We start from the raw sequence: 25237 nt of genomic DNA on the forward strand, positions 1-25237 counted from the left end.
TTGGTGAAAATAATATACAAAAATGTATTATATTAAGGGAAATTACTTGTAAAACCATATCTTAGGAGAAATTAGCAGTAAATTGGTGGAGAATTTTCATGAGGACTTTTAAGAAAGAATTTGCAACCTTATGTTGAAATGTGGAGAACTGAACTTAAGATTGGGAAAATGAGAAACTTACAGAATCCAAAACTGACATCCCTAAATGCAGGTGCTTGGACGACAAAGGCTGCCATCCTAACCACGTCAATGTAAAAGTAAGTCCTGCTGAATACAGTGGGGCTTACTGCCAGGTAAGCGAGATTAGGCTTGCTGCCTAAATGCCCTAAGTCAACCCTGCATAGAGATGGTTATACATAAAGTGTGGTAGCCAGTATGGTGTGGTGGTTAGAGTGAGAGACTAGAACCCAGATTTCCACTCATGAATAAACTCACAAGGTGGCTGTGAGCCAATCACTAGCTGTTAGCCTAACCTAGCTCATAGGGTGGTGTAAGAATAAATGCGACAGGGACTATGTACCGTACATTGTCTGGAGATTTTGGAAGAAAGGTGGGATATGAATGCAATACATAAGCACAGCGTCTCTATATTTCTTTTTATTCCTACAGTCATCATGATCCTATTTCCACACATCCAGGATAACTTGAAAAGGGCAGTGTGTAATATATTTCCTAGACAGGGAAGCTAGTGGGCCTCTGATAAATGGTCAACTCACCTACCAAGGAGGGGAAATTGCAGCTCCTCCCATGTCCCATCACAAATTTCTCCTGAAAGAGGAACTGTCACTTAATTGGACTTCCTGCTTCAGTGTTTCCTCATAATAAGCCTCCTCAATTTCATGTGCACTTCTGATTTTTATTTTTATTTTAATGAAGAAAGGAATTGCTCATCTGACTCTCAAGAAACATTATACAAATGATGATGAGTGACTGAAACTTGATTTAGCATCCTATTAGTAACGGCTGTGTTATGTGTTTACATATTCAGATAAATTCTGCTGGAGGTCAAAGTGGCCTATCCATGATTAATCTGTGATTGATCTGGCTGCTGGCACAGCTGCAGTATTTGCATAGCTCCTCAAACAGAAGATGAGAAAATGCCGTTATATTATGGGAAAGCATTCCTGAGCAACCACAGAGGCCAAGGTAAGGGTCGCTGCACGCTTGAGCTGCAGTCTTGTCTCTTTTAGAATGAATTTCGCAGCTGAAGGACAGACACAATTGCTTTCACGTACAAATGGAAGAGGTGAAAAGGAACAAGGACTGAGGAAGGGGAGGGAGTCGTAAGGTAAGCAAAAGAAAGGGTGGGGGGGAGACAGAAAATTGAAAGGAAGGGAAGGTGATCTCACTGAGAAGTGATATTTCCAAGAACTATTGGCAGAAATAGCAGGCTAGTAGCAATCTAATATATTCAAGTTACCTGGATGGATTTACTTCAGTAAGGCCTTTAAGGAATTGGATCTCAGTGATCAGTATCACATTGCTCTGAAATCGTCATGAAGTAACTCCCTGAAAGGCTCAAACCTCACTGTGTTTCACCAAACTGGATAAAACAATACTAACTATAATATTAGAAATGTAATTAGAAAAGTTGATACAAACCATAATGCTGCTGCTCTGGCTGAATTTGAAAGGAAAAGCAGGATATAATTTTTGTATTTTTTTGTATTTTTTGTTGTTGCTGTTGTGAACTGCCCTGTGATCTTTGGATAGAATACAGCATACAAATTTAATAAACAAATAAAAATGAATAAATAAGTCAAAAAAGGATAGCAGAATAAATACAGTGGTACCTCAGTTTTCAAACATTTCCATTGACGAACATTTCAGTTTACGAACGCCACAAACCCGGAAGTACAGTGGTACCTTGGTTTAAGAACAGCTTAGTTTATGAACAACTTAGATTAAGAACGCTGTAAACCAGAAGTAGGTGTTTTCACTTGTGAACTTTGCCTTGGAATAAGAACATGTTTCACTTCCTGTTGAGTGTGTTCCATTTGTAAATTGAGTCCCCTGTTGCTATGGTAAAGCACACCTTGGTTTAAGAATGCTTTGGTTTAAGAACAGACTTCCAGAACGGATTAAGTTCATAAACCAAGGCACTGAAAACGTTTTGGTTTTCGAACACACCTCGGAAGTCAAACATGACACGCGGCTTCCACTGAGTGCAAGATCCTAAGGCCTAGCTGTCGGCTGTCGCATTTTCGGTTTTTGAATGCTTCAGAACTCGAATGCTCTTTTGGAATGGATAAAGTTCGAAAATCGAGGTACCACTTTACAAAACTTCCCTTGTAATTAAATGGCCATTCAAAATAGATGGTAGAATCAGCAGCCAAAGAGCAGCTTCTGATGTGCATTCCACCCTGCCCCCAGCCAGCAAGTTCAGATACCATTTTAAGTTAGTTTGGTGATAGCCAGGAGCAGCAATAACATGTGACCTCAGTAGCATGAATTACACTTTAAATGTATATTATAATAGAGTATGCCATCTAAGTTTTCAGATCTCACTCCACCACTATTTTTTGGTGGAGGAAAGGAGGTGGGATAACAATGCCCTCATGTCTACTACTACTAGAAAAAAAAGTATCAGGCTTCTTCTTTGCCTTATGGAGCAATTCTTAAAAAGGGCTGGGGCAAAGTGAAGTGGTATAGCTCACACAGACCAGGGTGGAAAGGGGCCAAATAGTTTCTATATCTCCATTCATTATAGTGCTGTTTACTGCTTTATGTTTCACTATTGTGTTGTAAATTTTAAATGTTTTATGGGTACCATTCTAAAATAAATTTTGAATCAAGGTGCAGTTTATATTTTTTTTGAAAAATATATAAATATTACCAGGAGTTGCATCCAGAAGAGAATTCAGGGGGAGTTCAGTTGTTGTAAATGCAGCTCAGACTGCATAAATATATTTTCATAGAGATTCACATGGAAATGGCTCAAATCTTGATGAATTTTCTGCATTCAGTACTTAAACAAGCACTCAAAAAGTATACTAATCTAGTTGTAGAACCTCCCAGAATTCAGAGATCTTTCAGCACTGGGAAGCCACTATGATTGGCATCTTCAGTGAGGACACAGAGAAATTGGACGACAAAGATAAACAAGAATTAATCATCCCCCTCAAGAATGGAAACACGTTAAGAAGGGCGTAGATGAACTAGCATGGAAAGTATCATAAAATTAGATTTGGCAACCTACCCACTACAGGAAAAATCCCAGTCCTATGTCCATGATATTCAAGAAAGATATGACATACCCTGTGAAGGGCAAAATAGAAATAACAGCATAATGACATGTTTTGGAAGCTAGTATATAATTTGGGAGCTTCTTATAATTTAGCTCTAGCATTGTATATAAAACAAATTCAATACAGTGTTTAACAGCAAGCACAAGAAACCATCCTATTGCGTGGACAGGCGGAGTCCCCAGATCCCGAGCGGTCCCCCCCGTCATGTGGAATAACGACTCAATACAACGTGCTATGGGATTAAATTGGCCACAACTTTATTAAATTTCAAATGTGGGTAGACCTTGGCTCAGGCATTGGCCGTTCTCCCTCCCCAGTCCCCAGCTGGGGACCTAGGGAGCTTCAGGGTTATCCAGTGTGTGGGGGGGGGATGGGCTGGCTCTGGAGAACATATGTTCAAGCAGAGATAGCTGCCCCTGTAACGCCGGCGCCGCAGGGGAGAGCAATGACGACCTTTCGGCGTACGGTCAAAGCCTCCCTTCAGAAACCCCTTTAACGAGGAACCCTGGTATCGCCGCCGCAAAGAGGAAGATGGACTGAAGGATTCCGCCCAAGGCCTGATACCGCCACCCAAGAAATCGCTTACACTCTTAACAGATAAACAGTTGAAGCTGAAACAAAGCCTACTAGCTTAGGCCCAGTTGGAACCAGTGTGACTGGTGTGAGGCTGTGCTCCAAGTCTGCACTCTGTAAAGGGAGACTGGAAGCGTAGACGAACACGTTATTATAAATGAGGGAAGGATTCCCCCCCCCCCAGCATATTTGCAAGGCTGCATTCTTTCTGGTTGGATGAACCTACTCTACCTCAGGAGAGTACCTGATGATGATGCTATGGTGTGGGCTTGGGTGTTCTTATAGAGTGCATCTCACATGTTGCAGGCTGCTGGATCTCCCACCCCTGTTTTGTTCACAGTCTCTATCTGCCACAGCCACTCTCAGAATTTGATTGCGACCTCGCCATACCAGATATACTTCACAAATTTCCCACAGTGCTTTTTTTCTTTCTCAATAGACCACCATACAGTGGTACCTCTGGATGCGAACGGGATCCATTCCAGAGCCCTGTTCGCATCCTGAGTATTTCACCGCTTCCGTGCATGACGTCATTTTGCACGTCTATGCATGCGTGAGCGGCGAATCCCAGAAGTAACGCGTTCCGTTACTTCCGGGTCGCATTGGAGCATAACCTGATAACGCTCAACCTGAAGGTATGCTTTAACCCGAGGTATGACTGTACTTTCTTCTCTCCCTTCCTCCCTCCCAGGCCAAACTGCCCCAACTGCCACTATCCCATCATTGCAATTCCCTTGGCAACAGTTGCCAAGGCAGCCCAGAGACTGCCCCCCCAAAAAAACTACTTACAATTTTGCTTACCCCACTTTTCACCAGGCAACTAACCTTATAAAATATATCAAAACCAAAACAGAAACATTAAACAATCATCTCATATCATGAAACCACATGAATATACATGGTCTACCACAGGAGAATTCGCCTGCGAAGTTTTTCCTGAGCTGTAGCAAGGATGGAGGTTATATGTTAGAATTTGGGTAGAGTCTGGGGGATTCTTGCGCATTTAAAATTTTATGTCGAGAAGACTAGGCTGAATCTGACATGATTGTTTGTATGAACATGAACTTTTTTACATAGAGATATATTTGAAAGTAATCAGTAGAGTCTACAGAAGGGTTTGCAACTGGTTTATTCCGGATGTAGAACTGGCCCTTACTTTCCCATTTAAAATCAATAGGACCTACTTCTATGGCGGCAGCAGGTGAGGGAATAACATGGTTGGGACACTCAGAAAGTTGGGAATATAAATGGGAATATATGACCTTGATCTTATCCAAAACTGACAAAGTGCATTAACCACTAATAAATTGCCATTAGCTCCCACTAAAATATGACACCCTATTGACATGCATGGTGTCACTCGCTGCTTCATCATTTCATTAAGTGTAAGGGAAAAGAAATCTAAATAATATTCAGATGCTGCCATACATTGTAGTCTTATTCTTGTCCTAACAGATTCATTATATCTTTTGCAGGAAACAGGCTTCACTGAAATCCTTTATTAGAACATACTGCCTATGATTTTATTCAATTTTCTTCAGGCCTTTTAGTGCGTCTCATTTATCTCGCCTTATCCATGGAAGTCATCTGTAGCAATGTTGTCAGCTACAGGAGATATTCCGATAGCACCAGAACAGAGACAGCTGCAGGCTCCAGTGCCTTCGGAGCCAGCTAACAAGCAGGTCACAGTTTCCAGCAGCAATTTCTTCATTCTTAGGCTCATCCAGACTCTTTGGGCATACTTCCCCTCTCTGTCTCTGTCTCTCTCATTTTTTTCTCTGCCAAAGCAATTCTGTGCCCCTCTTTCCTCTAAAATACAATTTTAATGCAACTATAGGTATCAAAACGTTCCTTTTAACATGCAGCTTAAACAGCATCTAAAAAATCCCAACCTTTCTATAGCCACACCAAATTATGGGGTCTAAACAGCTATTCAAGGGGAAAAGTTTTGAAAGACTGTGTGTGTGTGTGTGTGTGTGTGTGTGAGAGAGAGAGAGAGAGAGAGAGAGAGAGAGAGAGAGAGAGAGAGAGAGAGGGGTCACTTAAACATCGCCAAAAGGAATATATAAATTGTTATACTTTAAAGCAAAATATAATCCATCTCAGCATAGAAGGAAATGCCAAACCTGTGTGTCTGCTCTGTCTGCTGTCCAGGCGCTAACTGTTGATGAACAACTTCAAGGCTCCTCTTAGGGCTTGTGTTTTTAAATTTTACTTGGACTAGGCAAAAAACAAAACAAACCCTTGGCTTCAAATAAATTCCTTCAAAAAGAGTCCTCTTTAAAGTAGAGCATATATTAATGGTCTCTGCTTCCCTGGGTCATCAAATTCTGAAATTGTTCTAAAATAAGGAACAGTGAGTGGATGACATAACCAGTTAAATTTATTGGATAAAAATATTGGTCACCATCACAAAAAATACTAATGGTACTGAGATGCATTTTAGTATAGCAGGTCCCCAGCACTTTGGAAGGACCTCATCTTGTAAAATGACATTTTGTCCAATCCGTTGGGCTGCTAAGGCAAACCTAGAAACCTTGTATGCAGTGATTATCTCCATCCACAAGCAAATAATTTTTCTCCCTACTATTCAATAAGGAACTTCTGTGAACAATTCCTCTGAGAGAGCTATACCTAGGAAAATTGTACAAGAAGTAACATGGTACATGATGAACAATATTCTCCAATTCTCCCTGGCTGCAGAAACATAATTGACAATTTACAGAGTATATATGGGTGGCATAAGATGGATTCTGAGTAGTGCAAAATATAGGGGAACTGCTACTTCCCATGTTTAGAAAACTTTGGCAAGTGGGTGGGGCCGCCAATCACTTAGTGTCATTATGACACCAGATGATGATTTCAAAGATTTCACTCTTGAGTGCCAATCAGTCAATGAGCACTGATAATGAGCTCTTTTGAAGGTGTGCTAAATAGGCTCAGGTACTGGTGGGGAACCATCACTGGTTTAGAGCTTTACAAGTAATGAACAAAATCTTAAACTTGGCCCAGTAGCAAATTGGTAGCCAGTGTAGCTTAGAAGTAGTGCAATATGCTCATAGCTGATAGCTCCACTCAGCTACCTAGCCATTGCATTCTGCACAAGATGTTGTCTCTGACCAAACATAAGTGCAACCCCACATAGACAGCATTACAGTGATTCAGTCTTCAGGCTACCAACACGAGTCACTGTGCCCAATCGACCCCTATCCCGGAAAGGCTGCAGCTGGCATACCAGCTGAAGCTGGTAAAAGGCACTCCTGCCACCTGGACCTTCGGCGGCAATTTTAGACTGAGGAGCACTCCCATACTATGTATATGTTCCTTCAGGTGGTGGTACATTCCCATCTAGAACAGGCAAATTATCCAATTCCTGGACTGCCCAACCACAAGGCTACCAACTTGTCAGGATTCCATCTTAGCTTCTTGGACCTCATCCAGTGAATTTCCTTTGCTGTAGGAAGACTACACATCAGGGTCAGATGATGGGCAGTGGGAACCCTTTCAGGTTTAGGAAGGGTTTTCCATTGAAACCCTTGCTAAAACTGAGTGTGGGGGTGAGAATCTGATGCTCACCAGGAGGGGGAGGAATGAGGGAGTGGGGAGGTCAGTGCAGTGCAAATGCAATTCTGGAGTCAAGCCAACATTCCTGCTGGTATATTTGCACCTTGCTGACCTCCCTGCCACTTCAGCCCTCCCATTCCTGGTGAGCAGCAGTGACTCAGCTATCAGGAAGTCAGATGAGCACCACCAGCCCACCCACAACTCCTTTTCCCCTTCCTCCAAGGAGTATGAACAGCTCTGTTCCATGCTAGCTGGAATCCTGGACAAGAACACTTTTTAAAAGGGCTGGCTGCAGTTTTTTATAAGAATGGTTTCTGCCCTCTATTTCTAATACTGGATCGCTCCTCCCTCACTTTAGAAGAGGGTGGCCAGTCCATTTCTAGTACAGCTTCATTTGACCTGCAAGCTTTAAAATATCCTGCAAAAATTGAGAGAGCAAAATTTAGTACAGCTACAGAAACAGAAGGGTGTGGTGACAAACTGGACTCTACAGCTTTGCTGAGTTTACGTGTTTCCAATTCCATGGAAAAGTCTGCTAGCCTTAATAGGGCTAAGCTGATGTGCTGATGTGTCACTTCTTCAGAACTGCTTTCACCATCCACTCCACTAAAACAGGCAGCATAAACCAAAGGCCGTTGTTGTAAATGTCAATAATTTAAAATACTTATGTGAACTGTGGGTCACTGCAACTTTGTACTTTAAACATAGCAGTCTGGTAGGCTGAGTAAGAAAAAAAAAGAACTGCTGCACATTGACTCAAACTATTGATCCATCTCATTCAGGGATCCATAATCGGATCACTAGCAGTGACTCTTCAAGGTCCCTGGTAATGGTCTCCCAGCCTTGCTTCCTGAAATCCTTTAACCCTTAGTTTAACAAATTCTGGAGTGGCCCCCAATGGAAGTTCCACAGAAAAGGGGATCCTGAGATTAACATGCAGTTTCTCTCAGAACCAGGTAAAGTTTGTTGCTGCAACCACTGTTGCCTCTAAAGAAAAGTTAGATAACCCTGGGTCTTTGTTTCTAGGGAGGCACCAGTCCCTAGCTTCACATATGGAAGCACCATATCAAAATTCTTTTCCAAGTGAGAAAAATAATACATTGATACAGGGTGCTGTGAGAAGGAAGGGGGGTTTCAAATAGACTTCAGTCACCAGGCCTCTCAAAGGGGGCTTGGATTCTTATATGCATCAGGTGTTATGAACCCAAAATCCAGCAGTGACCAAAACACCAAGTCAGGGGCTGCAGTGTCTCCAGCTAGGGAATCAAACTGTTTTCCTGATTCTGATATTGGTGACCAGGGAGTTACTAAATTATGGGCAGGAGTTTCCTGCACCAGAGCTGATAGAGCTAGAATCCAATGAAACTAAATGTCTCACTGGTACAATGGTTCAGAAACACACCAGCTGGGTAGTCAAGTGAAGAAGTGGAGGCAGTTCTCATGGAAGGGGATGGAGCCTTGGAGGGTGGGTTGGTGCAGATGCTCAAAATGCTTCCGTCTGTATCTAGCCTTTGGCAAAGCAAATTGCTGTCAGGAAACGGCAGGACACCAGCAAAGTATGTGCATTATGCTCCATACTCTCAGGATACAAACAAACTGTGTGCAATGTGCTCCATACACAATCATATAGAGGAAGAGGAAGAGGGAGAGAGAGTTGCAATTGTCTTATTGATTTTATGCTGTTCATCACCATGATATGTTTCTTCATGTTGGCAATACAGTCAGTTTTGCAAATTAATATATGAAATCATCAATCTTTATTACGGTCCAGAGACCCAACAAATAATTAATATATGAAATAACAGCAATGTTCAAAAAGTTTGAGAAACATTGCTTTCACCAGAAAAGCACCTCTTATTCAGCCAGTATTAAGCCAAAGCTTCATCCATAGATTGAATGAAAACTTTAATAAATGCACACACCCGATCCCACTGTTAATCTTCAAAGGAAGATAAGAGCAAAGGATTGTTGTGCCCGAAGTTTTGCTACAATTAGTTTGAAGACACCAGTCTGATGGAAAAAGAACTGATGCTGCGGTCTTGTTACCAATGTATTCCTTTGCCAGCCATTATTTGAAGAGGCATGTGCTATGCCCTCCCAGCGCACTGTGCAAGTGTTGCCCTCCTATGCTGTGCAACAAGCCATCACCCTAATTACCTATTAATAGCTTGCCATCTGATCAAGATGATTCAGGCAATCTGGAATAAATTGAAAGCACATGTATGATGTCCCTGAACTTGTTCTTCTACTCATTATTTCTGTTTTAATACTTTATATGCAAGAATAAAAAGGAGGCTTGGCAGGTACCCTTTCAAAATGCGACTGTATATTGCATAACTGTTGATGTGAGAGGGTTTTTTTATTGTCTAGGTAGGTGCTCTGCACACCAACTGCCCAGAATCTGATCTGTTTTTCACAGTGAAGCAACCTCCACATATGGTATCAGTTGTTATGATCTACACATTGTCCTGCTGCCTTCCATAAGCAACTTGCTAAAATGTGCAACTGCTCTGACAAGAGTAGAGTTGCCAGACTTCCAGTTCTGACCTGAAGTCTCCAGGTTTTCTTGGTTCCTTGTAGGTGGGCAGCTTGCATCTCCAGGTGGGCAAGAGTGTTGTTAATAAATAAAAAACTATTAAGAAGGTAGTGCATGCTGCTTGCAAGCTTGAGTCCAGCAGGAGCTGCCTGCAAATTGTAACATAGACATTGGAGGGGAGGGGCGTTCCCACCTCTGCTCCTCTCTCCCAGTTATCCTCCATCTCCCGGAACTCATCTCCATGATATTACCAGGGACTGCCTGGTTTATTCCTAACTATTTATTGAATGCAGAATAAAACTATCTTCAGAATGCACACGCATGTATATGATTTGTCCTCCCCCCATTTGTTTTGTTTTTTTCATTCCCGCCACCTGTACTCTGAATTACTTTTAGAATTGCCACTTGGTCAGTGCTCAGTCTGCTGCTATATCATCTGATGGGCCTGGACCTAGTCTATATATTTGCATATTTGAAATGCACTTATACTTAAACAGAGTCACGGTAGTGTTTATAATGGTGGCATTCTTGGGCCCTAGCCAGTCCTGGGCACACGGTAAACAAATGGAATATATATATATATATATATATATATATGCCACAATCAGAGCAGTCCTTGAAAATGTGGCAATTTTAGCGACTGCATTTATGGCTCAGTCTTACATATGTATACCCCAAAGTAAATTCCCATTGTGTTTCCCAGGCAACTGAGTATAGGATTGCAGACAAAGTAGTTTCATTTTCCAAACTGGTGCTATTTTTCTTTCTCTAAATATTTCTGTCGTTGTAATAACAATGACTTTCTGAAAAGGAAGAAATTAAGATTTACACAGTAATATAAACTGATCTACAATGCAAGCGCATAGTGCGTTGACTAGCTATTTTGACAAATGCGGTGAATAGGAACTGGTCTGCTTATATATGCTTCCCAAATACATCTAGTTGACTTTCAGCTTATTCTGCTGCCGATGTTGGCACCTCTATCCACAGCATAGCATGGACTCACTCTGCATGATCTTAAACTCCGAGATCCCTAGAATAAACGTTCATTTTGATAAATTTCATAGTAGGATTAAGATTGTTTTTAAATTAATTTTTTATAAAGAGGGGTTTCAAATTATTTCTGCCATGATTCGGTAGCAGTGAAATACAGTGCTACTATATTCCAGGCCACACCACTCTGAAATTGATGCCATTTACTAGAAGCTCTCAACAAGAGATCCCTTAATTGGAAGAACATCCTTCTCAATCAGAAGTGGCTGAGCTAAAGGATGCCCTCGAAATATCAATGTGGGCTCAAGCTATTTAAAATGTCACGGTTAACCTTTATAAAAACCTGATTTAATTAGAAAATTATAATGAGAGCATCCTCACCAGTAGGAAATTCCTGTTTCAAATGAATTTCTTGTTAACTTTCTATAGCAATATAGAGAGCACCTTTTATTCTATTGTTGGGATAGGTTTAGCACGATCACGACATCAAGGATACCACTACTTTGATTAATTTTTATTTGCTAGGATTAGAGTTAATTACTGTAGCTTGCCCAAGAGTGGAGGTAAGTTGGACAGAACTAGCTATGTTTTGCAGATGCCGCCAGCAGCTCTTAGATATATATAAAAAAGCAAAACAATATATAGACTAATCAATGTCCTTTAGGCACTGTACTGTGGGGGGTTTTTCCCTCTCTCTCCAAAATAATTCATGAAAGGAACCTGCAAGCTGAGTAAAAAATGTTCAGTTTCAAGTGGCAAGGTATCTTGTGGAAAGATAGCAATTGAAGGGTAGATTTGGAGTGTGCTAAGGCAGAATGAGAACTTCATGGGTCATGAAGTAACCATATTTGGGAATAGTTATTTAGCCAGATTTTTAGCTTTTGACAACAGATACATTTTACAGGTTTTGTAGCTGATGAGCTGCACAGTTGTGTGAATATACGTACCATGGGCAGGCAAAGGGTAGATCAGGAGTATTTTCCTTTTCTTTTGTAATGTAGTCCCCCCCCCCATTTTAATCTTTAAACTGTTTAACATAGCTGCATAGATATCTATTCTTTGTCTACATTAGAGCATATGACGTGCAACAATTACATAAAATTAAAACTAAAACAGCAAATACTCAGACAAATGTTTCTGAATATATTAACAAAGTTGTGCCAAAGTCTATACAACCAAAATTATTACAGTTATTAGATATATGAAATAATGTATAGTAATGTGACATGCTTAGATTGGTGGCCATTAATAAAATATATTTTGTATCAATAATGATTAGAATTTATAGGGAGGAGGAGACAGGGGAAAAATAAAATATGTACTTCGTGCCAGACTGTGTTTTATACTATGGGTACTGCTCTACCATATGCCTCATTATTTGTGTAATCAATAAAGTCACACCAGACTGCATAAAAATTGTTGTGTTTCTTTTGGCCTCTTGCTAAGTTTAATTTTTGTGCCAGTTTCTCCAGTAACGCTGTTTTCCAAATTGTATTATGTCATTGGTCCATAGTTAATAATTGTAATGATTTCCATGTTCTGGCAGTAGTTGGTCTTGCAGCAGTTAATAGATGTAAATTAGAAACAAAGAACTCATAACACAACGTATTGTGACTATACAAGTAAAGCCAGTCCTGGGGTCATGGGGACTGTCTGCCTTGTAATCAAATATATTTCTGTAAAGACTCTCCTCCCTGAAAGAGAGGGGAGTGGTTGTGGGCGGGAGCCCCCCAGGTGGCCGTCCAACCAGGTGCCATGGGGGGCGTGTCCAGCAGCCTTTATGCTGCAGTGCCAGCCTTTCCCCGGCCTCATTTCTCTTTGTCGTCCTGTGCGATTCACCCACCCTCCACTCCCTTTGAGTTAGGGCTTAGGTCATTGGCCTTGCTATGGACCTTAGGTTGGTCGCCCCGGTTGCCCGGGGGGCCTGGTAGGAGTTTTTCCATTTGGCATTAGGCTTTTTGGTTGTTTCGCCTACCTCGTAGCAATCGTCACAACTTTTTGGTGGTATTGGTGGGTAGGTTAGGCATTGGAATAATGTGTTGTGGTGTGTCGAAGTGCTAGGTGTGGCCATCGCCTATGCCTTCAATCTCTAGGGGTATTCTGCTAAAGGAATCTGGCGGTTGTGTATTCTGTCCGAAGCCTGCTTGGCGGGAGGCCATGGCACGACCCTCGGTGACATCAGGGGTGAGCCTATAGTTGGATTAGCATCAACAGGTGATGAACCCCTGGTGAATAAACCCACTTGTTTCGCGATCCAATGCCTAAGCCAATACCTTTTCATTGCTGTAATCAATAAAGTTGTGGCCTTTTCTAGCCCATTAACCTTATATCACGTGTCCCTGTGTCTTCATTTTACTTCACGGGGGTCGGGTCCTCGAACCACAAATACATTTTCCCATAACTTTTCTATTTTTGGACACTCCCACCACACGTGCTGATTTGTCCCTAAAGTGGTGATCAGGAGCACTGATAGATCTCTAGGGAGTTTACAGTAGTTTGCAAGGGTTTGTGACTCCCAACTGTCTTATTAAAAATCAACAGCTAAAAAGCTCCCCACCCACACCATGCTCCTAAATTTGGTTCTTGAAAAAGAAAGCTTGGGGGGATTTTTTAAAAAAAATGTAAAATGAATTCTGAGCCTGGTTCTGATTCTGATCACAAATTCTTGACTTCAGCATGTGCTCACAGGCACCCTGTTCCTTAATTCTCAGCAGCAGGATCAAAGTTTTTCTTCTTGTAGATGGGCTACGTCCCCAGGTTGACAACCCCTATCATCCCCTTCATTTCGTTCAACAGCACGTGCAGAAACCACCTTCTCGACTGTTGGACCTGCTATTGGTCTCTTCCACTCAATATACTGGAACCAGACTTCGCATGTGAGGGATAGACCAGTTCATGACTCACCAAGGGAGACCATTGGCCACCAGCTGAAGCTGTTTCCTACAGTGTGACCACAGTTACATAATGACAGCTTCTAGGAGCCATAGGTGAGAGCTAAGTGCACGGTGGGTACCAAAGGTGGATGAACTATCCCAGAGATACTAGCCCTCCTCTAACACTCCATACACCCAAAGAAATACTATAACTGAACATCTTTGCATGGAATCTAATCTGATCCATTGACCAGAGATAAGAAGCAGATGAAGCCCCCACTTCCCCTGCCTGCCAACGCATTATGGATAAAACTCAAAGGATCCAGGGAATGAGAGGCCTCTGTAGAGGGCAAATTTGCTCATTCTATAAGCTTCCTTTTCACCACATTGGTTTGCACTGTTTACGTCTGACCTAGGACAATCAATTATTTGAAGCTACTCCTCTGGGTAAATGTTTAATAAAAATGCAAAGTGCCAAGGAAACTACAAAACACATTTTAATGTTCAGCTTAGCAGTGCAACTTCCATGAAATAGATCCCAGTAAATCCACCGCACCCAACATTATTCTAATGTAGCACAACAAAGAAATCCCAGCGACTACTTTCAGTATGAAAGATTAACAGTAAGTGTGGATTGCAGACCTTATTTGCATGAAGTCATGCAAATAAGCCATCATGACCACAAGTGGGGAAATAAAAATCTGTAATTCTGAGGAACAGCCAACATCAAAAATACCATAAAATCTAGGCGTTCCTTTGTCATAGATGAGAGCAATGGGAGATTGCCCGAGGGCAAAAATCATCCCCAAGATTTGGTATTTTGCCTGAAGCCAAAGGCTGACAGCAATATGCACAATCAAAGGAACCATATTTAACCTGAGGATAAATATATTTTACCACTATTGCCCTGGAGAGTATCACTAGTTCTTTTATTGTCCTTCTCAGCTTCCTAGCACTCTGAAACCTTAGGGGCCTAAGGAGGACATAAGTGCATAAAGATTTCCATATACAATATCCTCCGTGAGATCCTTATACCTGCAGCACATAACAGTTTCTGTGCAGAAAGCAGATCTGGGATCCTGGATGGTTGTCCTGTGACAATTACAGGATGATCATTCGAAAATGGCAAAGAGATCCAGAGAGAATACAGACAATTCAAGATTTCAAAAATAATATAAAGACAGGCTTATAAAGACCAAATGCCTTCAGAAATGGAACCAGCGCTGTGCTGAACCACATGGGGAACTTTTTATTTAAAATGGGTGAAATGACCAAGAAGTCAACTCACAGATTGCACAATAGAAAGGTTATATGCAAGTGGTGGTACTTTAGGGGATACGATGAAGGTATCTTAGGTGTGAAGGGAACAAGATTACAAGTAGGATTTTGACACAGCACACATGCTTCTAACATAGCCAAGTTGTTTGAGTGAATTAATGCCCTTCTTGAATATGCCTACATGGGCAAGGAACCCCTAGATCAGGGGAGCCGACATGGTGCCTGCAGAAGAGAGCCAGTGTGGTGTAGTGGTTAAGAGCGGTAGTCTCGTAATCTGGGGAACCGGGTTCGTGTCTCCGCTCCTCCACATGCAGCTGCTGGGTGACCTTGGGCCAGTCACACTTCTTTGAAGTCTCTCAGCCCCACTCACCTCACAGAGTGTTTGTTGTGGGGGAGGAAGGGAAAGGAGGTGGTTAGCCGCTTTGAGACTCCTTTGGGTAGTGATAAAGCAGGATATCAAATCCAAACTCCTCTTCTTCTTCTTATGACACACATACTGCCTTTCCCTCCCACCCCCCACCCTCCAGCAGAGGCCCAACATGTACTACTCTGAAAAGGTCCTTAGTGATTAACTAACTCTTGTGTAGTTCTTAAAGCAACTTTTTCCCCTTGTCCAAGCCATTTCCAAAGTATCTAAAAACAAAGAGCAAAACTTTGATAAAGCACTGAACAAAATGTTTAAGCAAGTGTCCATACGTACACTTAAAAAAATAATAAACCCAGGGCAAACTTGACAGTGGAGCTCACAGAAAAATGCTCGATGGCTTTTGATCTGGTGGCTGCATGTGGTTCAGTACAGAAGGAAAAGCAGGGGAAGCAGGGGAAGTGGAAGGTAAATGCTTCCACTTCTAGGAATATCTTTTACAGACTAAAGTAATGAATACTTGCAATGAATGGTTAATTCTGTTTTCCTGATACAGCTAAGAGGTCAAAGAACAGCTCTACACTATCAAAGGCAGGCTCCAGCTCCATTTGTCCCCTTTCCATGTTATAGTGGACCCCCAGGACTTTAATGGCAGTGGCAGTCAGCCATCTTGATTTCTCACAGTACTTATGTGTTGCTTTTTTTCTTTAAAAAATGTTTAGGGGTACCCTATTTTGACTCAAGAAAATCACCAATTTATAGTTCAAATTGGGGGGAAAAATAGTAAATGAACAAAAGTACAAAGATTCACAAAATGTTTAAGGGTATGTGTCCCCCTGCGTCCCCCCCCCCCAGAAAAAAGCACTGCCCCTACACCTCAAAATAGTGTTGTTTAGGATATTGTGGGAAACTAAAGGGGTGTCTTGCATTTCTGCCTGCCCAGTTTGGCAGAGTGGGCTTTTACACTGGGAAGCCCTAGCATAAGGTTACCAGACATCCCTGTTTCCTGAGGACAGTCCCCGGATTTACAAATCAGTCCCCATGAAAATCCATTGAAGTTGAAAAGTGTCCCTGGATTCATTGAAAAAAAAAATCTGCTAATTTTACCCTAGCAGCATCCTGACTGTGAGCCTCATCTTGGTGAGCTTCTCTTCATTTTTAACACACATCCAGCACCAAGTTTAAGTACACCAACTTTCACACACCTTGTGAATATAAGCTGGGTGAGAGATTCCAGAGCCCTTCAACACAGACAAACACTTGCGCAACTTCCATGGAGTACTTGGAGCGAAGGTCCGGATTCTGTGGCTTATAACACACATATTGCAGTCTGTCACCTGTGGGTCAACTACATTTGGCAAGAATACTGAGGAAAGGTGTATAAAATGTTTATAATATATAATAATGCTGTGGAAATAATGTCACAAACATCCTCTGTAGAGCTTCAGGTTAAACCTCTTACTAAAAATAAAATGGAGGGCTTAATCACACATACTAAGAATTATATACAGGGAGGCAATGAATGAAAAAAGGCTTAACTGGATTTTATTATTAAGAAATAAGAATGGAGAATTAGCATGGCAAACGTACTTAAATCCCAATCAAATCCCAGATGTAATTAAATCCAAATGATGTCCATGGTTAGGGGATGTGGTTAAGGTGATGGAAGGCAGATCTGCCAAGTATGTCTTGAAAGAACATCCTTCTGATGCTTGCTTAGCCCTGTCAGGAAGAGAGGGATGAATCACAGACAGACAACAAAATGCAGTATCTCATAGTGTGCATTGTAAAGGAATAGACCATTTACTGATAATTGTGTCTTGACTTTTGACAGTGAAAACAATTCTACTAAAGTGAAGGGTTTTAATGTATATGAAAAAGAAGGGCATTAAGTGGTTAGCAGTGGCAAATTTGCCAGGCGTGTTGAGAAAAACATTGCTGTTCTCCACCCAAATAATGTGGGCAAAAATGAATATACTAGGGTTAACTATATACTGTATTGGTGAAAATGACAGAAAAATGCATTATATTAGGGAGACCTGTGTTGCAAAAATGTGTATTTTGGTAAAGTTGCATTAAAAATGTTCATGATTTGGAAATGAGAAAATAATAACATGAGAGAAACCAAAACTGATGGATTTGCCCAATCCTAACTCAGCCATGTGCAGCTTTAAAGCCAGCCCCCACTTTCCACCCACACTCTGCTGGCTGAGCCATTGGAGCCAGAGCTAAGAAGAATTCACAAACAATAAGGAGACAAGGTAAACCTTTCAAATAATCCCCTATGAAAGTACCTGGTACTGTTCATTAATGTCCATTTGAACACAGCCATAAGTACAAAAACGAAATTGGACAGAATGCAGGCCACTTGGAGATGCAACAGGCATAATATTCTACTATTGCTGATCATGACTAGGAAACAGTCTTCTCTCCTGGTATTTGCTTGTTGCCCTCATATGTGGTTATGGGGCCACCCAAGCAACTGCATGCAAAGGAGAGATATTTACCTCCACAGTCACAGTTCTATATGCAAACAAAATCCAAATACCAGGGAAGCATTGGATAAAAATCCCGCAGCCTTCTTACACCACATAAGCCTTGGATAAGAAACACCCAGAATCCCAAACATTTGTCTATACATGGCAGCAAAATCAGACCAAAGGAATCAGATTCTATCCCAACAACATGCAGGCATTTAGTTGATAACATACCCAATGCCAACTACTCTTAAAATGAGATGTGTCACTTCAAATAAAATTGAAGGCTTTTTGAGCATGCACAATTTTGTATTGCTGCTGGAAAAGGTGTTTTGTTTAACTTCCTGAGGGCTTGAATACAAAATACCTTCTTTATTAAAAAAGCGGGGGTGGGAGGGGGGAGCTCACTGATTAAATATTTCTGCGGGGGGAAACCTGTAGCAAAACAGATTAATTTCTTCAGGGGTACATTTTGTAGAGAAATTATTTTCTCTGGTAGAACCTACAATTTTTCTTTCAGCAGCAAGAAACTAGGCACAATATGTGAGCAGGCCCCACAGCCCAACCCCAGAGGGTAATGCTCTTCCAAAGACAAGCGTGTGTGATGCTGCCGAGTTCCCAGCATCTTGGTATTTAAATTGTGACTCCGAAAGGGATCTCCCCTGCGGCCCCCTGAAATGTATCTAATAAATTCAGCACATTATTTATGTAAAAATCTGCCCTGTTGAATATTTTGCTGCGAAGAGGGGGTGGAGGTGGGGAGTGGAGAGCACATAATGAGATTTGCCAGCAAAAACCTCCTTTTTCTTGACTAGTTGGGAATTTCAATAGAATATGCCACTTGCCCCTTTCATCTTATCTGTGGCAAGAGCAGCCAATGGAGGTATTGCTCTTTGCAACAGAAGAAACCATTGCTGATCCTTTTTAAGGCAGGAAAGGCATTGTAGCGTGTGTGTGTGTGTGTGTGTGCGCGCGCGCGCGCACGTGTGTGTGTGTATGTACACACAAACACAAAATATGATTCCAAGCACTGTCAAAGGAAAAGGAGGGGGGGAGCGCACCGCCCCTGGCAGGGCGATCCCGGTGGCTTGCCATCGTGACTCCACCCCTGCAGGCGTCATGTCATGCCCCTGTGGGAGGCATGCCCTGCCCCCAGGACATGCACAAGCCCCACCCCCACCTACTCTCCGCCCCCCCCCCCCCCGTGCCGGAGCATGAAGTTCCGCCACTGATTCCAAGCATTTTTAAATGGCTTGGGCCCAAGTACAGCTTTGCCATCTTCAGCTTGGACACTGAGATATATTTTTTTCTGTGGGTGGGGGCTTTCTCATGGTACCACCACTGGGCACCGCTTAGGGAGGCAGAAACTCAGGCAAGAGCCTTCTCAGTTTGGTGTCCTTGTGGAATTCCCTACCTCAGACATCAAGTTTACCATTTATTTGAAGACACACCTCTCTACCCACCCTTTTGAGTCCTTCAGATGTTGTTCTTTGACTGGGCTTTGAAGAGTGCTGAACTGTCTGTCAGATAGTTTATGTGACCTCCTCAGATGCACCCCAATCCCTTCAGCACCTATTGTTTTGCCGCTGCTTTGAAGTTACAAGATGTATGGAAGTGAGAGCTGGACCATAAAGAAGGCTGATCGCTGAAGAATTGATGCTTTTGAATTATGGTGCTGGAGGAGACTCTTGAGAGTCCCATGGACTGCAAGAAGATCAAACCTCTCCATTCTGAAGGAAATTAGCCCTGAGTGCTCCCTGGAAGGACAGATCCTGAAGCTGAGGCTCCAGTACTTTGGCCACCTCATGAGAAGAGAAGACTCCCTGGAAAAGATGCTGATGTTGGGAAAGATGGAGGGCACAAGGAGAAGGGGACGACAGAGGACGAGATGGTTAGATAGTGTTCTCGAAGCTACCAGCATGAGTTTGACCAAACTGCGGGAGGCAGTGGAAGACAGGAGTGCCTGGCATGCTCTGGTCCATAGGGTCACGAAGAGTCGGACACGACTAAACGACTAAACAACAACAACAACCCTCCAACATTTCTTTGATGAAAACAGCAACATCCTTGTCCATGATCATGATGATGATTTTATTATTTATACCCTGCCCATTTGACTGGGTTTGCCCCAGGCATTCTGGATGGCTTTTAACATATATAAAAACATAATAAAACACTGAACTTTTAAAAAAAAACTTCCTATATAGGTTTGCCTTCAGATGGCTCAGGGGTCGCATAACTCCATACCCTCCAACATTTCTGCAATGAAAATAGGGACATCCTAAGGAAAAGCAAGACATTCTGAGATAAAATCAGGAACCGGGATGGCTTCTGTAAATCCAGGACTGTCCCTAGAAAATAGGGACACTTGGTGGGTCTGCAAGATAGTGTAGGTTTTTTAAAAAATGTATTATATTGTTTTCTGTTGTGGTTCTTTATTTTATATTTTAATTGCGAACTGCTGTGTAATCTTGTATGAAGAGTGGTATATAAATGCCAATTAAATGAAGTTATGCTGAAACGGCTACTATATTAATAAAATAATTACAAAGAAATAAGTGTGTGTAAGCATTTTAAATATAAAACAGAATTTGCCTCATTGGTTCAGTGCGGGTTAGTTTTGTACGGCCAAAAGACATGCGTTAATTTTAAATTTTTATTTACATTTGCCATGCATTTTATTTGCATTCATTTGCATTCTGTAAACTGCAAACAGCAGTTGGTGAGGAGGATAAATTATGGGATTATTAATTTATTATTCATTCATAGGATTTCTTTGCCACTAGGTGGGTCGCAGCAATATAAAAATACAGAGCTGTATCCAGAATTAAGCCTACTTATAATGACCATTACTAACTTAGGTCCATTCTTTTCAATGGGTCCATTCCAAGCAAAACTTAATGTGATACAGCCCATAATATTAAAATCACTTAAAATAATTTGATTAGAGCAGGAATCTGGGATTAACTCTTTCCTCCCCTGCTGCATCCCTGAGCATACTATATTTCCTCGTCCTCCAAACCTTAAGTTTGCTTTGTGGGAAAATGCTCCACTGGTCCCAAGAGGATCTGCTGATATCCTTCTCCACAACCACCACCACCAAAACAGCAAGCACAAGCCTCAGAAGAGCAATTTTTCTTCAGGGCCACAGTAGAGGCGGAAATAATTAAATTAAACCTGAGTTGCATGGTGCCATCAAATTTCGGGGCATATGGAATTCTAAAAAGTGTTCCATGGTGGGTCTCTTAACATCAGTTTAAAATATTATGCAAGCTGCTGGGACTTTTTCTGTCCTTTATTTTTTTCAGCTTTCTTTCTTAAGCTGAGCTGCCACTGTGCAGGCAGCAGCCTGAGCTCTGGTTATTATGCTCAAGAGAATCTCCCCATGGGGGAATTCGAGCTCCCTTCTCCACTATGCAGCTGCCCCGCTGCGTACCTGGTGATGGTTTAGCTCAGGCACCCCCAACCTTCTGCCCTCCAGATGTTTTGGACTATAGTTCCCATCATCCCTGACCACTGGTCCTGTTAGCTAGGGATCATGGGAGTTGTAGGCCAAAACATCTGGAGGGCCGCAGGTTGGGGATGCCTGGTTTAGCTTCTTCACAAATTAATTAAGACAAAAAATTAAAATGGAGGGAGAAAGAGGCCATTGGCACCTCATATTTCATTTTAAATTAGTTAAATGCCACAGGACAGATCTTCAGAATTCTGAGATCAATTCACTTTTCAGAGGAATTTTCACCTCAAACCGCCCCCGCCACCAAATAGTATGTACCAAAATGTATGTATGAGGTAATGTGTATCTAGAAATGCATATATTACTGAAAATTCATAGAAAATGTGTTATATTAGAGAAAACTGCATGCAAAAAAATATCTATTAGGAGAAATGTTGGCGGATTTTCATGAGGACTTAAAAAATAAAAATATGCAAACTGATTTGGAAATATGGAGAACAGAAAAATGGAAGTGATAGAAATAATTGACAAGTTCACCCCCTCCTGGGTACAGTGAAGAAACCTTTTGTGCTTCCATCTGGATCCCCTGCGTGGCATTGATAATAAATTTGTTTCAGCCCAAGAGCATTTTGATAGTTTTAGTGATCAGGAAGGATTACTGGAGACAGTGAGAACAGAGGATACAATCTTGGCTTGGCAGCCTCAAGTACACCATGTGCTCACACACCAACCATCCCCAAAGGTTTTCAAATGAGCAGATGAGAGACTGCTCAAATGCATTTGGAATCAAACCTGTCTGCAAAAGTCTCAGATTCCACCACTCCCTGCCCCCCCACAACCCCCCCCCGCCACTTTTCTCCTTCCTCTTAAGATATCAAATGCATCTTCGAAGTGTCTATTACATTGGTTTGGCTACTGACGGGAGGATTCAAGGAATTATTGCTTCTGATGCAGCCTTTGCTGTTTCAGCTCAAGTAATTAAAACAAAATCCACACTCTGTCTGTAAAATGTGTGGGCTAATTCTGCCCCCGCCCCCGGTTGGAAATTAACTAAAACCCTCAGATATTAACTAAAGCCCAAGCAGTAAACACTTTATTTTTCATTTCAAGTTTTAACACTTTACACTGCTTCTCCAAAATTATTTTGTGTCTAGTAATGTTGCCATGGTTTTTTTTCCTCTCACAACAGCTTTGAATAAGTAATTCTAAATCAATGCCAGCATCAAAGGGCAGAATATCCTTTGTTCAAAATGATGACATCTTGAAAGAAGGGCAGCATTTTATCTCAACATGATAGGAGGGAGGAAATTATGGCAACACATTTCTTCTTCGTCTAGAGATGCAATCATTAAGATCAAATCTATTTGGTTAATTTCCCCCACCCCCATGGTTTATCAAAGTATCTATGAAAACCTCATGAATGAACATGATGTTCCAAGAATCAAAGAGGTTTTTTGGAAACAAACACAGTCTTTGTCTGATTATCTTTTCACTGCATCTCACAGAGGTCTTTATGTAAGGCAGGGATGAGAAACAAGCATAACCCATGGTCAGGAAAACATTAGAAGAGCCTGTTGGGCCATGCCAATGACCCATCTAGTCCAGTATCCTGTTCTCACAGTGGCCACCCAAATTTCTGTGGCAAACCCAAAACAGCAACATTCTCCCCACTTGCAATGTCCAACAACTCAAATTCTCAGATAGTAAGAGTGGAACACAACAGAAGAAGAAGAAGAAGAAGAAGAAGAAGAAGAAGAAGAAGAAGAAGAAGAAGAAGAAGAAGAGGAGGAGGAGTAGTTTGGATTTGATATCCCGCTTTATCACTACCCAAAGGAGTCTCAAAGTGGCTAACATTCTCCTTTCCCTTCCGCCCCCACAACAAACACTCTGTGAGGTGAGTGGGGCTGAGAGACTTCAGAGAAGTGTGACTGGCCCAAGGTCACCCAGCAGCTGCATGTGGAGGAGCGGGGATGTGAACCCGGTTCCCCAGATTACGAGACTACCGCTCCTAACCACTACACCACACTGGTGGCTAGTAGCTATTGATAGCCTCATCCTACATGAATTTGCCAAATTCTCTTTTGAAGCCATCCAAGTGGGTGGAGATCACTGCTTCTTGTGGGAGTGGACACCCTTGGTTTAACTATGCAGTGTGTGAAGAAGTACTTTCTTTGGTCTGTCCTGATTTGTCCAACACTCAGCATAACTGGGTGTCCCCAAGTTCTAGTGTTAAGGCAGAGAAGATTTTAGTTCAGCAACACCTGCACAGGTTCTCTGCTGCTCCTAGGCGTGCCAAGTGGAGCCGAGGTGTGTCCGTCCTCCCCATCTATTGGGAAGGGGGTGGGTCCTCTTAATGTTGAGGAGGCTGAGCATGGAGCGCCCCCTGTGGCTGGTTCCTTTTGAGGCCGGCTGGCTAGCAGCAAGCATAACAGCTGATCTAACACACTTGTGTCTGGTTTTAAATTTTATTCCAGTTAAATCAGGCTTCCTAAAGCAGTGCTCACCTATGAAGTTTAGAAATGGAGAAATGGCACCCAGACAATAAAGACTTCTGCACCATGAGGTGCTTTGACTATTTTCCTACCTTTTGGGGGGCTCTGGCTGTTGCTAGAGGAGAGGTCTGGGCTTTGCTGAATGACATTGTGAGATGTCAGCTGTTTCTCTCTTCTGCCTCAGGCCCCACAGCAATGAGCTAGGGCAATCAGAAAACTGTTTGAACAGAAGAAGAAGAAGGAAAAAAATATCAAAAGGAAAATTGGAGTGAATGGTAAAACGAGCAGCTCGCAATCTCAAAGAGATTACTAGTGAAATGATAACACAGGCTATTATTTTAAGAACCTGACTTCCACAAAAATGGGGGCTTTCAGGGGAGGGAGGTAGCATGGGGGGGGAGCAAAAAGATCAGCACCATCAATGATGACTCCTGTCAAGAGGAGGATAAATTTGTCATTATAAACAATTTTTTATCTGTTGCCATGACATTGGCAAATGTGTTTGTACCGCATACATTTAGGTTCAACCAACTTTTAATATTCTAAAATAAACATAAAAACAAGGCAAGTATTGGAGGGAAACTAAAGGAAGGAGACTTAAATCCTGCATATTATGCAGGAGTTTTTTCACTTAGCAGTAATTCTTAGGTATACTCCTGGCTACCTTCACAATGCAAACTGCACAGAATAACAAAAAGGTTCGGCAAGAAAAGAATAATTTGGATTTCATACTTGATTAATGTTTTTCTTGTGGATCAAAATTAAAGTGGAAGGAATCTTGTTTTTCATTGTACTCAAAGAGCACAACTAAAACATATGACTATGTGGAGACAGTTTGTCTTGCTCACATGCTGTGGCCACTTCTGCATGAGTGTACAGAAACTCTTGAACGAACTGGGGTAGGGGGTGTCACCTAAACAGTCCCCCTTTTCTGCCCCATTAAAAATATGCCCACATATATAGGGTGCATTCATTCCTGGGAAATATTACGTTAGTTTTCCTGATAAGAATGCTGGTGCTTTTGTCCCGTTTTCTTTTTTTTCTTTTTTTTAATATTTATTGAGATTTTTAGGTTACAATATAACAGACAAACAAGGTTATAACATAAAATAACATATTTTCTTATCTTCTTAGGACCTCTTCACGTCTCCCTCTCCTACCTTCCACTTTAAAAATTAATTCAACAAATTATCTCCTTACTTCCATCCTTACTGTCTAGTTTTCAATGTTATATCTCAAATTTTAAAAACCTTGGTTATACTCCATAACAGATTAAATTTAGCCAAATAGTTATCTTACATTTTAACTTATCTTCTTACTTCACTTCATCTATTTTAATGGTGCCCAATTGTTTATAATCAAGCATCCTGCTTAACATTCAT

General features: G+C 41.7%; 1 protein-coding gene across 1 annotated transcript in view; it reads left to right on the forward strand.

The window, feature by feature from the left end:
- The first annotated feature begins 1099 nt into the window (after nt 1-1099).
- Nucleotides 1100-25237, forward strand: part of LOC309379863 (interleukin-6 receptor subunit beta-like) — a 64053-nt gene continuing 39915 nt past the window's right edge. The window contains exon 1 of the mRNA XM_081929371.1: nt 1100-1288. The gene's annotated coding sequence lies outside the window, so the exon portion shown is untranslated. The remainder of the gene's footprint in view (nt 1289-25237) is intronic.

The sequence above is a fragment of the Podarcis melisellensis genome (genome assembly GCF_964234715.1).
Source record: "Podarcis melisellensis genome assembly, chromosome: 11".
NCBI classification, from domain to species: domain Eukaryota; kingdom Metazoa; phylum Chordata; class Lepidosauria; order Squamata; family Lacertidae; genus Podarcis; species Podarcis melisellensis.